Here is an 11,683-nt window from a genome sequence, read left to right as displayed (position 1 = left end):
ATAAATATCAAAATTAAACGTAATAAACATCAGAAATACATTGGTCTGTGTGCATTGCATGAATATAATGTACAAGTTTCACGTTTTGAATGGAATTACTGAAATATTTTCAACCTTTTGATGATATTCTAATTTACTGGCCAGCACCTGTACATCACATGCATTTTTGTGTCCTGCAGCTGCAATAATTGGTAAACTATAAAGGGAAACATTGAGTGCATGTTGTTTAGTAAAATCCTTAGATTTAGATGTGCACATAGAACTGCCCCACTGCACAAAACAGCTCCAAGTGCTGAGTTGACAGCTTGGCTAAGTTTAAGGCTAATTTGAACATTTCAGCTTTTTTCCCCATTTAATTTCTGCTTGATTAATAATTAATAAGAAAGAAAGCTTTAGAGGACATGAAAGAAAGCCCTGTGTGTCACAATGCGGTGGTGTGGACCCAAAATGCAGTACCCAGGATGACACGGAGGCAGGGATGAAGATTTTAAATAAAAAGTCTTTATTTTGTGGGTGAGCCAAAAACCAAGGTAATCCAAACTGGGAGTCAAAATCCAAAAAAGCCAAAAATCCCAAAGGTCAAAGAGCAGATTATTATCTGGGAATCAAGAAACTCTGGTTAAACACAGAGGGACTAAACTGACAGAATCAACAAACATTAATTAATGGACCGACAAGAACACAGAGACAGACAGGGCTTAAATACACTGGGAGGAGCAATCAGGGAAAATGGCAGCAGGTGTGTGAAGTGAGAGCTGGAGGGAAGACAGGTGAACCTAATAATCAAAATGGGAAACAGAAACAGAGGGCCAAATAACCCTAAGAAACTAAGACACCAAAACTAAACCTAAAGGCTGCAGGAAGGACTAACACACATACACACACACACACACACACCAATGTACTTATATATAAACAGGAAAGGGGAATGGACAAGCACACACACACACACACACACACACACACACACACACACACACACACACACAAACACTGAGCAGGAGACTGAATCTCACACACACGTTGAGCTGGGGACAAAGAAGCTGGGGACTACAAGGACACAGAATGTAAATGAGACCTGGAGGACCTGGGGATGAATGAGATGACACAAGACCTGGGAGGAATAGACTTAAAGGACTACAAACATAAGACACTAAACTGACACGCAGAAAAGGACACATGAGGGCGCCAAAGAGCTACAACATAAGACACATAACAGGGATGCAGACAAGGACACATGAGGGCACTAAGAGAGCACAAGGGGAGAACCTGGAGTGGAGCACAAGAGGAGCTGGGGAACAAAGGGACACAAGAGGGAATCTAGAGAGGGATGGAGGACACCAGGAGGCACATAAAGGAGGGGGCAGATGCAGACCATGACACTGTGAGGCTTAATGTACTGTGCAGAAGCTAATGGCATTAGATAATCACTCCCAAGGCATCAAACATGGCCACCTTGTCAGAATGGTAACACAAATTTAACTTTTTTCCACCAAAGGTAGTGTGTTTACTGCTAAAACAAGCTAATTAAAAACTTTCTGAAGTGTGCTTACCCTCAATGCTGTTAGGACTTCAGTGTTACTCCTCCTGGAGGACTTTGCTGTGTTATTGTAAACTACAACAGAAATGAACACAGACTGTGTTGAACCACTGGTTTCAATGATTTTTGGAGATCATTAGGAAGCTCTGTGAGGTCTAGCTGTCCTACAGAGAAGATAAGTGATTCGTCTTGTTTCTACCATTCATGACCTGTTGCCTTTTTACAGACTGTAATGTTGACTTTGGGCTGGAAAAAACTTTTATAGAACCAGAAGCTAGATGTTAGCTGGTGTTAGCAGGTCTTAGTCAGTATTACGATGATTTAAAAGACTCAATGTTCTGTTAGACCAGCAACCAATCAAGGAATGTGTCTGAACTCTGAAGAACTAATGGACAGAGTTCCTCTTACCTGAAACAGGAAACAAGTTCAGGTTGGCCAAAAGGTCTCAGAGGGGTTTTGTTTTGTTTGTTTGTTTAAATAAACCAATTTTAAAAAGCAGCCACATAATTGCTACATCTGCTGCTGTGGCTAATTTAGCTGGTGGTTTAGTTTTATGACTTGGATGTGATGTCTGGGCCGTGTGGTGTGTTTTGGATGTGAACTAGGTTTTTTTTTTTTTTAGTTGTTACACTTAACTCAACTGAAAAGTGGTGAATTTGATGGCTGTGTCTCAAAATGTCCATGAGAAGCTTTCAATGATCGTTACCATCAGATCCATCATGAGTGTTGAATGACCAGCAGTGTTTGATGCCCTGGGAGTCAGGAAAACCTTTGAAAGAGCTTCAGAACAGCGAAGCTGTCAGAGCAAAACAAACAGCCCGGGAGGACATTAGAGGAAATAAGTTTTCTGTTGTCTTGTTAGGAGGAAGGGTTGGCTTTCTTCTTAATCACCCTCCTCCCAGTCTGCCTAGGGATCGGGGCAGCACCAGGACCAGCACCAGCACCAGCAGCTGGGCCAGCAGCACGACTGGCTTTGACCTCATCAACAAACGTTTCAATGGCGGTAAACTTCTCAGTCAGGTCACCCAGGTGAGATTTGAGGGCGTTGAACTCCTTATAGAGGTCATCTAAAGCTTCAGATAGTGGCTGGATCCTGAACCAAGAGGAGACCAAGTCAAGACTTTTTTATATATTTTTTCTTAGAAAGAGCATGATAGCAACAATAACCATAGCATCTCTTGATGAATAATGTTTTTAATGATACAATTACTTATAAAATGCATAATTTATTTATTTATTTGGCAACACTTCACAATAAGCCACTCCCTGGCTGCCACCTTACAGTGGTTGAGGGGTTTGAGTGTCCCAATGATCTTAGGAGCTTAGATGGCTGAGGCTTTATGCCTCTGGTAGGGTCCCCAATGGAAAACAGGTCCTAGGTGAGGGATTAGACAAATTGTAGCTCAATGACCCCTTATGATGACGAACATAAATGGAGGGGCGGTGCTGTCAACTGACCACTACCTGGTAATGAGTTGGCTCCGATGGTGGGGGAGGATGCCGGTCAGACCAGGCAGGCCTAAATTGTGAGGGTTTGCTGGGAAGTTCTGGCAGAGTCTCCTGTCAGAAGAAGTTTCAATTCTCACCTCCAGCAGAACTTGTCTGTGCCTGTCGTGGCGGCAACCCCCGAACCCCGCCGGTGGACACCGGTGATTAGTGATGCTGTCAAGCTGAAGAAAGAGTCCTATCGGGTTCTTTTGGCCTGTGGGACTCCAGAGGCAGCTGATGGGTCCCAACAGTCCAAGAGTAATGCAGCTCGAGTGGTTGAAGAGGCAAAAATTCGGGCATGGGGGAGTTTGGCGAGAACATGGAGCAAGACTTCCTGTACAGCTTAGAGGAGATTCTGGTCCACCATCCAGCACCTCAGGAAGGGAAAGCAGTGTGCTACCGACACTGTTTATAGTGGGGACAATGTGCTGCTCTACTCGGGATGTTGTGGCTTGGTGAGTGGAGTACTTCGAAGACCTCCTCAGTCCCACTGACACATCTTCCAGTGAGGAAGCAGAGTCTGGGGACTCCAGTCTCTGTAGCTGAGGTCACTGAGGTGGCAGTAGCAAGGCTCCGGAGGTGAATTTCGTCCTGGAAACTATGCTGTGTTTTGAAAAGAACCAAGCAATGAAATTTGATGGATTACACAGAACAAATCTAGAAAAGAAGATCCGGAGTTCCTTAAGGCTCTGGATGTCATAGGGCTGTGTTGGTTGACGCAGCTCTGCAATATCGCGTGGACATCAAGGGCAGTTCCACTGGACTGGGAGACTGGGATGGTGGTCCCTCTATTCAAAAAGGGAGACCACAAGGTGTGTTCCAACTACAGGGGAACCACACTCCTGAGCCTCCCTGGTAAGGTCTATTCATGGGTTCTGGAGAGGAGGGTCCATTGGATTGTCAAACCTCGGATTCAAAAGGACCAATGTGGTTTTTGCCCTGGCCGTGGAACACTGGGGTGCATGGGAATTCGCCCAACCAATCGACATGTGTTTTTTGTATTTGGAGAAGGCGTTCGACTGCATCCCTCGGGGGGCGCTATGCAGGGTACTTAGGCAGTATGGGGCACCAGGCCCTCTGATACGGGCTATTAGGTCCCTGTATGACCGGTGTCAGAGCTTGGTCTGCGTTGCAGGCAGCAAGTCGGGCTCGTTCCCGGTGAGAGTTGGATTTCACCAAGGCTGCCCTTTGTCACCGATTCTGTTCATAACTTTTATGGACAGGATTTCTAGGCGCAGCCAAGTTGTGGAGGGGATCTGTTTTGGTGGCCTGAGGATCAGGTCTCTGCTTTTTGCAGATGATGTGGTCCTGTTGGCTTCATCAGAAAGTGATCTCTGGCTCTCACTGGAGCGGTTCACAACCGAGTGTGAAGCAGCTGGGATTTGAATCAGCTCCTCTAAATCCAAGACCATGGTCTTGAGTCAGAAAAGGGTAGAATGCATAGGATGAGGTCCTGCCTCAAGTGGAAGAGTTTAAGTATTTCTGGGTCTTGTTCACAAATGAGGGAAAGATGGAGTGCGAGACCAACAGGTGGATTGATGCTGCGTCTGCAGTGATGCGGGTGTTGTTACCGGTCTGTTGTGGTGAAGAGAGAGCTGAGCCAGAAGACAAAACTCTCAATTTACTGGTCATCTACGTTCCTACCCTCACATATGATCATGAGCTTTCGGTAGCGACCAAAAGAACAAGATCACGGATACAAGCGGCTGAAATTAGTTTTCTACGCAGGGTGTCTGGGCTCTCTCTTAGAGATAGGGTGAGAGGCTCGGTTATCCGGGAAGGGCTCGGAGTAGACCTGTTCCTTCCCATCGAGAGGAGCCAGTTGAGGTGGTTTGAGCATTTGGTCAAGATGTCTCCCTGGTGAGGTATTCCAGGCATGTCCAACTGGCGATAACTACAATTACAGCTCAAGTACTGATACCGGTCTGTAGACTATTTACTCATGAGAAGGATAAAAACTTCTTGATTAACATATTTTATGAACATTGGTCTACATAATTCTTTAAAAAGAAAATAACAACTGTTAACATAATTGTGTAAAGATCATTTAAAAAGGGAAAAACAATTACATTAAATGTGTAACAATTAAATGACATTTAGCAGCGTTGTGATGCTACAAAGGGTGGGACCGTGCTGTTATTAGAAACTCATGGATATTTTAATAACTACACATGTGGTAAAGAAATGACAAAGACCTTCTAAAAGTCTTATTCTGTCCTGATTATTTGACTTTTGGACCACGGGGGTGTTTTATTCTCCGGCCTCAGGAAGCTGCAGACCGAATGGAAAACTGTAATTTGTTTAATTTAGACATTTAAATTGTAGGTCGAGCTGCAGTTTCTCATGACACCATCGGCCTTGGAGTCCAGCTCCTGATTTCTCTTAACCACAAGGAAAACCAAATTCTTGTGGTGACTCTTTACACACAAGATGAAGGAAAGTCAGAAACAAACACAAAGAGGGACTAAAAACATGCAGAAAACATTCATCTTAATTGTTATTTAAATTCTAAATGCATTTTAGTCACATTACTAAAATGTTGAACCAGCTGGAAAAAAAGGGTCACAATGCATTTTTAAAAACACAACTCATTTTCATCAGTTCAACAGCAGTAAAGAGCTCTGAAGTCTGTAAAAAATCAGACATGGTTTAAAAATGAATTCCCATATTCAGAATTACTGCTCTGGGAATCCTGAGGTGCAGCAGGTCAGTTTATTTAAATCAGTGGTCCTCAAATGGTGGCCCGCGGGCCATGTCTGGCTCGCGAGCCCTCTCTTTGTGGCCCCCAAACCCCGCGCACACCCCCCACACTCATCCCCGACGGCCGACCGGGAGGTGTAGGATATATAGAGCTGAGAAAAATAATCAATGCGTCGAGACACAGGCATTCTGCATCACAGAAGAGTACCATAATCAGTTATAGTGGACTGTGGTTTTGTTATTTTAACAGCGGCACCAGCGTAGCATCCAGATCCGTCAGAGCAGGTGTTCTCCACTTTTACCAGGTAGGAAACTTTGGTCCGCAGGGCTGAGCGCTGGAGTTAGAACCTAAGACTGAACCCGAACTGAATCAGCCTGATCGGTTCTGTTGGATTTAGGCCGTGAATTATGTTATTTGAGCGGGTTGCCGCGCGGCGCGCTCCACTCGCTCGATCAGCAACTGAGAGAGAGAGAGGCTTGGAGGACGCTCCTCCAAACATGCATTATTATTTTCATAAGTTCATTATTACTTCTCCTGGAAGCGCTCAGTTAGACCCAGTGGCGGCGCCAGGGGGTGCTATAGCTATCCTTGGATTAGTCATGGCAACCCCATTGCACCCCCAAGTAAATATTAGATTGTTTTTTATTTTACAATTTAATTTTAATTGAACGTGTGGATGTGATGATATTTAACATACAAAACAAAAATAATCAGTAATTTATCATATAGATAGTAAAAGCTTAAACCAAAACAGGAAATTGATGTTAACCTTTGACCTCATTTTCCACCTGTGAACGAGTGAAAGGTAGAGCTAGTGGTAAAATGGATCAGTTTTTGTTGCCCACATTTCCACGGGTTCAGTCAGAAATGAATGAATGTTTGGAAGTGATCTCAGACCCACAAAAACCTACGGATCTGGATGAAGAGAGTCAACCCTCAACCGCCGCAGCAGTCCAGGGTTTTGCCGCTGGAAATGCTAACACTAATGTTAGCTAACCTTGCAACACTATAGATGGTTTTCTGTGTGGCTGTATGTGTTTATGATTTCATGGAAAAGTCGGCGATTGTTCATATGTTTATGAGGTATATTAATGATTGTTTCAGGTGTTGAGGTGTTGTGCATGCATGTGTATCTGCTAGTGTTGAAGGTGTTTTAGAGAACAACAGGTACGCATGACCACTTCCTTCATAGCACCTGCAGAAAAGCATGTCTGGAGCCGCCACTGGTCATACCGAGTGCTGTGATGTCGGGAGATCCGGTCTTGGGGAGGGAGCGGGGTGAGTGACGGCGGCTGCAGCGTGATCATCTGTTTCTTTTATTTAGGGACATGGAGAAGTTAAAAGGAGAGAGAAATAGAAGATAGAAGTTCTTATTCCACTTTATTCTTTTGTTTCATGATGATAAACTGATGTTAAATTAAACTTAGAGAAACTGGGAGGAAGCTTTGGTTCATTTTAAGTTACAGGAGATCTTGTGTCTCCAGAGACAGCATGGACATGAGGGTTACATGGTGATGGTCACACAGTAAGTAAGTAAGTCAGTAAAAGTTTATTTATATAGCGCCTTTCACAGATATAAATCACAAAGCGCTGTACAACATGATAAAGATCAGGGCAAATACATCTAACTAATAAAAACTTCAGAAAAACAATAGCAGGACAGGTTAATGCAGTCACACAGCCGAGCTGGAGGGGGACAGGTGATGTCCTGCTTTATATTGCAAGCTATGCGCATTACAGCCAGGGATCCAAGCAGCAGCAGCCCCCCCCCCCCCCCCCCCCCCCCCCCACACACACACACACACACACACACCACCCCCGTCCGGCCCTCTTGCTTCTGGGACTTTTTTGTGAGTGGCCCTCGGACCGTTATAATCGAGGAACCCGGATTTGAATTCAGGTCTGCTCTGGATCAGTGTTTAAAGATCCACATAAATATGTGACATTCAGCTTTACCATTTTGGTCATTTTATTGCTTCTTTCTTTAGTTATTTTATGTCCTCTATCATATAATCAGAGTTTGCCTTTAGAATTCTGAATTTTAGTTTTATTATATAAATTTACTTGTTTGTTTTTTTTTATTTAAGTTTTTATTGAACTTTCTTTGAGGGGCTGGTACATAGCAGTCTCAATAGATACTAAACATGGAGGGACTAAACATACAGTTATAACAGTTGATTTTGGATACAAGTCCCAATCATATAACTCCTGCAGACACGTAATGTCGGAACAACAGCAGTTACATAACATGCTTGATTTCACCCAAGGCCTTTGTCTGTCTTTATAAAGTTCCAGAATCCAGAATTTCCAGATTCTGGATTCTGGAAATTTACTTGTTGTTGGAACATAGCTAAAAAAATAAAAAAGGTTTAGCTGTCTTTACCTTTTTTACAGGTTTTATGTGAAACTGAAACGTTAAAAAATTCTTGAGGGCTTCAGAAAGACCGTTGCTCCAATGAGAATCCAACCACACACTGACTCTAAACCGCTTCTAGTCAGCTTCCCTGAAATGTGTTCCCTTCATCAATATTTTATCTAAAAATTATTCACCCATGTTAAATAATTTACTTTAATTACTTCCAGTTTGTTTCTTGTATTTCTTCACTAAAGTGTTTTAAAGTTTAACTCCCATTAATTCATCACACACTGATGAACTTCATCTCCCCGTTTGACCCATCCCCGTGCTCAGGAACTATTTGGTGTTAGCTTTAACACCCCAACCCCTTAAATCTGAGTACCAGAGAGGTATTGGGTTTTATTTTATATGGCCCAACTGGGATTTGAACCCTGATCTCTCAGTGCCATGGCAAGCAGTTTACCACTAGGACACAGCGAAGGTGTGTCTCTGCTGCTATGCTGCTTTGGTTTATTTAGTTCATTCAGTTGCTAAAGGTTGTTTCTGTCTTTCCTCCTGCAGGCTTGGTTTTGCATTCTTCAAATGAAAACTATTCTCACACATATCGAATTGTTCTGTAAAAAGCACCAACTCTTTCAAACTTCAAGCTGTTTTTATTTATTTATTTCCTTTATTTATTTTTGTATTTATTTAGCCAGATTAAACAAGGTTAGTTCTGTTTAGCGGATAAAATTGTTTTTAATGTTTATTCATTTTTAGTACCTGTTTTTTGAGGATGAAATTATTTTGTGTTCTCCTCAGAATGACTGCAGAAATAATTTGATTTTGAGTTATACGAGGTAATAATGCATCACTGCAAAGATAGAATGATCAATGTTCAAAGTCAGTGTAAAAAAAGTCTTAAATACTTTTTCGGAAATGTTTCTTACAGGAAGTGAACTCTTTTGTGCTCCTGAATCTGAATGTGTTTGTTCTGTTTTTCATTATAATGGAGGGTTTCGGTGTGTTTTTACTGAGTAAACTATAAAATGTTAGATATTTTATTGAATATTTGCACAGTGGAACCAAAGATCTTTTTTCAGGCGTTCACAACAAACATTTCAATTCCACACCTGAATATCTGAAGCCTTTAAAAATACTTAAAGGCTCACCAAAAAATAATATTAATACAAATTCTCTTTTCTTATCGACAGTTCAACTTCATCTTGACACTTCCTTGTTCGTTCGTTCGTTTTTCTCAGTGGTCCTAATCAGTGTTGGGAACGTTACTTTAAAAAAGTAATTAGTTATAGTTACTGATTACTTTGTCAAAAAAGTAACTCAGTTACTAACTGAGTTACAAGATCATAAAAGTAACTAATTACCAACAAAAGTAACTACTTAGTTACTTTTTCATTAAAGCATGCAAGAATTACTACAATAGTAAAATATAAATGACTAATGACTGAACATAATAAAATGTATGTCCAAATGTTTTATATAAACCTGAATAATTTAAACAAATAAGCACTTAACAGGAGGAACTACTAATAGGAACATTAAACTAATCTAGACTATTAAAAGGTCACTGTGTGATATTTAACAAAAACCCAATCAGCTAAAATTTAAAATTGCAAATCGAAAAACCTGTAAAGGTTCCCGAGCCTTTAAATGGTCTCTCAGTCTAGTTAAATTACAGAAATAAATGTAATTTTGCACAGCATTCTAATTTTTACAGCTTCACATAATTGTGTCTTTTTAGTAGCATTTCTGTTGCAACTAATCTAGTAACGGTTAAATAAATAAATAAATATCCTTTAAAATGACACTAGAAGAGGCACAGATCTGATGGAGGACTTACATTTACTAACTTGGGTCAGACCCAACCACAGAAGAGCTGAAGCTGGGTGGTAAACACACACAGGTAGTTCTAATAACACCTGAGCTCCATGCCGTCTGAGACTGATGCATCAGTGTTACAGCGGGACTAAAGACATGATCAGAAACAGGTTACAGCTGGATGATCTAGGAAGGCAGAAGATCAGGACGTCTGAGCGGTGAACAGGTGAGCGGACCTTCGGGACGTCCCGCTGTCACGCTAAGGGCACGGCTGCAGACCCGCAGATTCGCTGCTGCAGCAACAAATCTGCGGGGGGTCTGCAGCCGTAGATATTCATCACGTCTTCCTTGTTCTTCGCGGGCCGTGATGCTCTTAAACATCTACCTCTTTAGCTCCTGATCAGCTGATGACAGCTTCAACACACCGCACTGCTTAACGCACGCATTTCCTTACCAGTAACAGGAACGACGTTTTGATAAAAGAAGACGTAATTAATTAGTTTGCTTGTTACAGAAAGACATATTTATTAACGCGGTTATTTTAAACGGAGTTATTCCCGTTGTGTCTACAGAATGCAGCGACTGAGACCGTGAGGGTCTCCGCCCACCCGGCCAATCATCATCGTGTTCTTAAGTGCGTTACCGACACCTCTTTCTCCCTGGCTGCAGCTGAAGTGTGGCGGTCGGAAAGCCTCACACTGTTGCTCAACGTTCGACAAGCACATAGTAACGCACAGCTTTCCGTCCCCAGTAACGGTAACGGCGTTGCAACGGCGGGAAAAGTAATTAATTAGATTATTCCGTTACCTATAAAAGAACGCCGTTAGAAACGCCGTTATACTTAAAAGGCGTTACTCCCAACACTGGTCCTAATACTCCTCCTGAAATGACTAAACCCTCCCATCTCCAGTTGTGTTTTTCTTAGGCGGATGCCTCCGCTCTGGCCCCACCCACCCTCCATACCTGGCATAGTTCGGCAGCAGAGACTGGTGGTCATTCTGCAGGAGCCCTTTTATCTGGGTCAGGATGTCAAACCTCCAGTCGTCCAGAACCTGTGTCAGGTTGGCCACACCACGCATGCTGACCCGCTCAGCTGGGGCAAAGATTTACACAATCACAGGTAGAAATGAGATCAGATGTCTTCATAACTTGTGAATTATTGAGACAACATTTCTGATCTGGCTGTTCATAATGAATTAACTAAAGAGGCAGAACTCTGTTAGTTTCAGTTAGAAAAAATTCATAACAGGTCAAAGTGCATGAAGGCTAAAGGTTTCAAAGGACCACCTAGAAACATGTAACTGTCATCACAAGTAAAACTGACCTGTAACCACTGAAGCATCTGTGTTTTCTATCAGATTTCTTTTTTTTTATAGAAAACACAATGTTATCTGGTCTGCTTCAAGTAAGCATTCGCTCTGATGTAAGATTCAAGACACAAGACGTTCATTGTCACAGAAAATCTCTGCTTTGTACTTTGTTTTTCTCTTTTATAGCGTTAAGGGTCGACTACATATACATTAAATGATCAATAAGATGTGATATTCCATATAAAAATGAAATATCTGATTGGTCTTTGAATGTTCTATCAGAAGACTTTAGTTTCTTTGACTCTTCAGGGAACACACACTTCACATTAATTCAGACAGAGTCCAGCATATAGTTATAAAAACGGTTTAAATTTTATATTTGTTACATCCCCCTCTGTCTAGGAGGTTCTGAGAGGGATGTCCAATATTTACACTTTTCTGTGATGTTACAATGACTAAAATCAGCTAAT

The 11,683-nt window shown here is 42.0% G+C and overlaps 1 long non-coding RNA gene across 1 annotated transcript; it reads right to left on the bottom strand.

Annotated features, from left to right (window-relative positions):
* Nucleotides 1-479: 479 nt before the first annotated feature.
* On the bottom strand, nt 480-10,920 carry LOC139069995 (uncharacterized). The gene is made up of 2 exons (XR_011520657.1): nt 10,867-10,920; nt 480-2,633 (listed from the first exon to the last, which is right to left on the bottom strand). It is a non-coding gene; the product is annotated as an uncharacterized lncRNA (long non-coding RNA).
* Nucleotides 10,921-11,683: the final 763 nt, after the last annotated feature.

The sequence above is a fragment of the Nothobranchius furzeri genome, chromosome 5 (genome assembly GCF_043380555.1).
Source record: "Nothobranchius furzeri strain GRZ-AD chromosome 5, NfurGRZ-RIMD1, whole genome shotgun sequence".
In the NCBI taxonomy this organism is placed as follows: Eukaryota; Metazoa; Chordata; class Actinopteri; order Cyprinodontiformes; family Nothobranchiidae; genus Nothobranchius; species Nothobranchius furzeri.
This window is presented reverse-complemented; position numbering and strand designations above follow the sequence as displayed.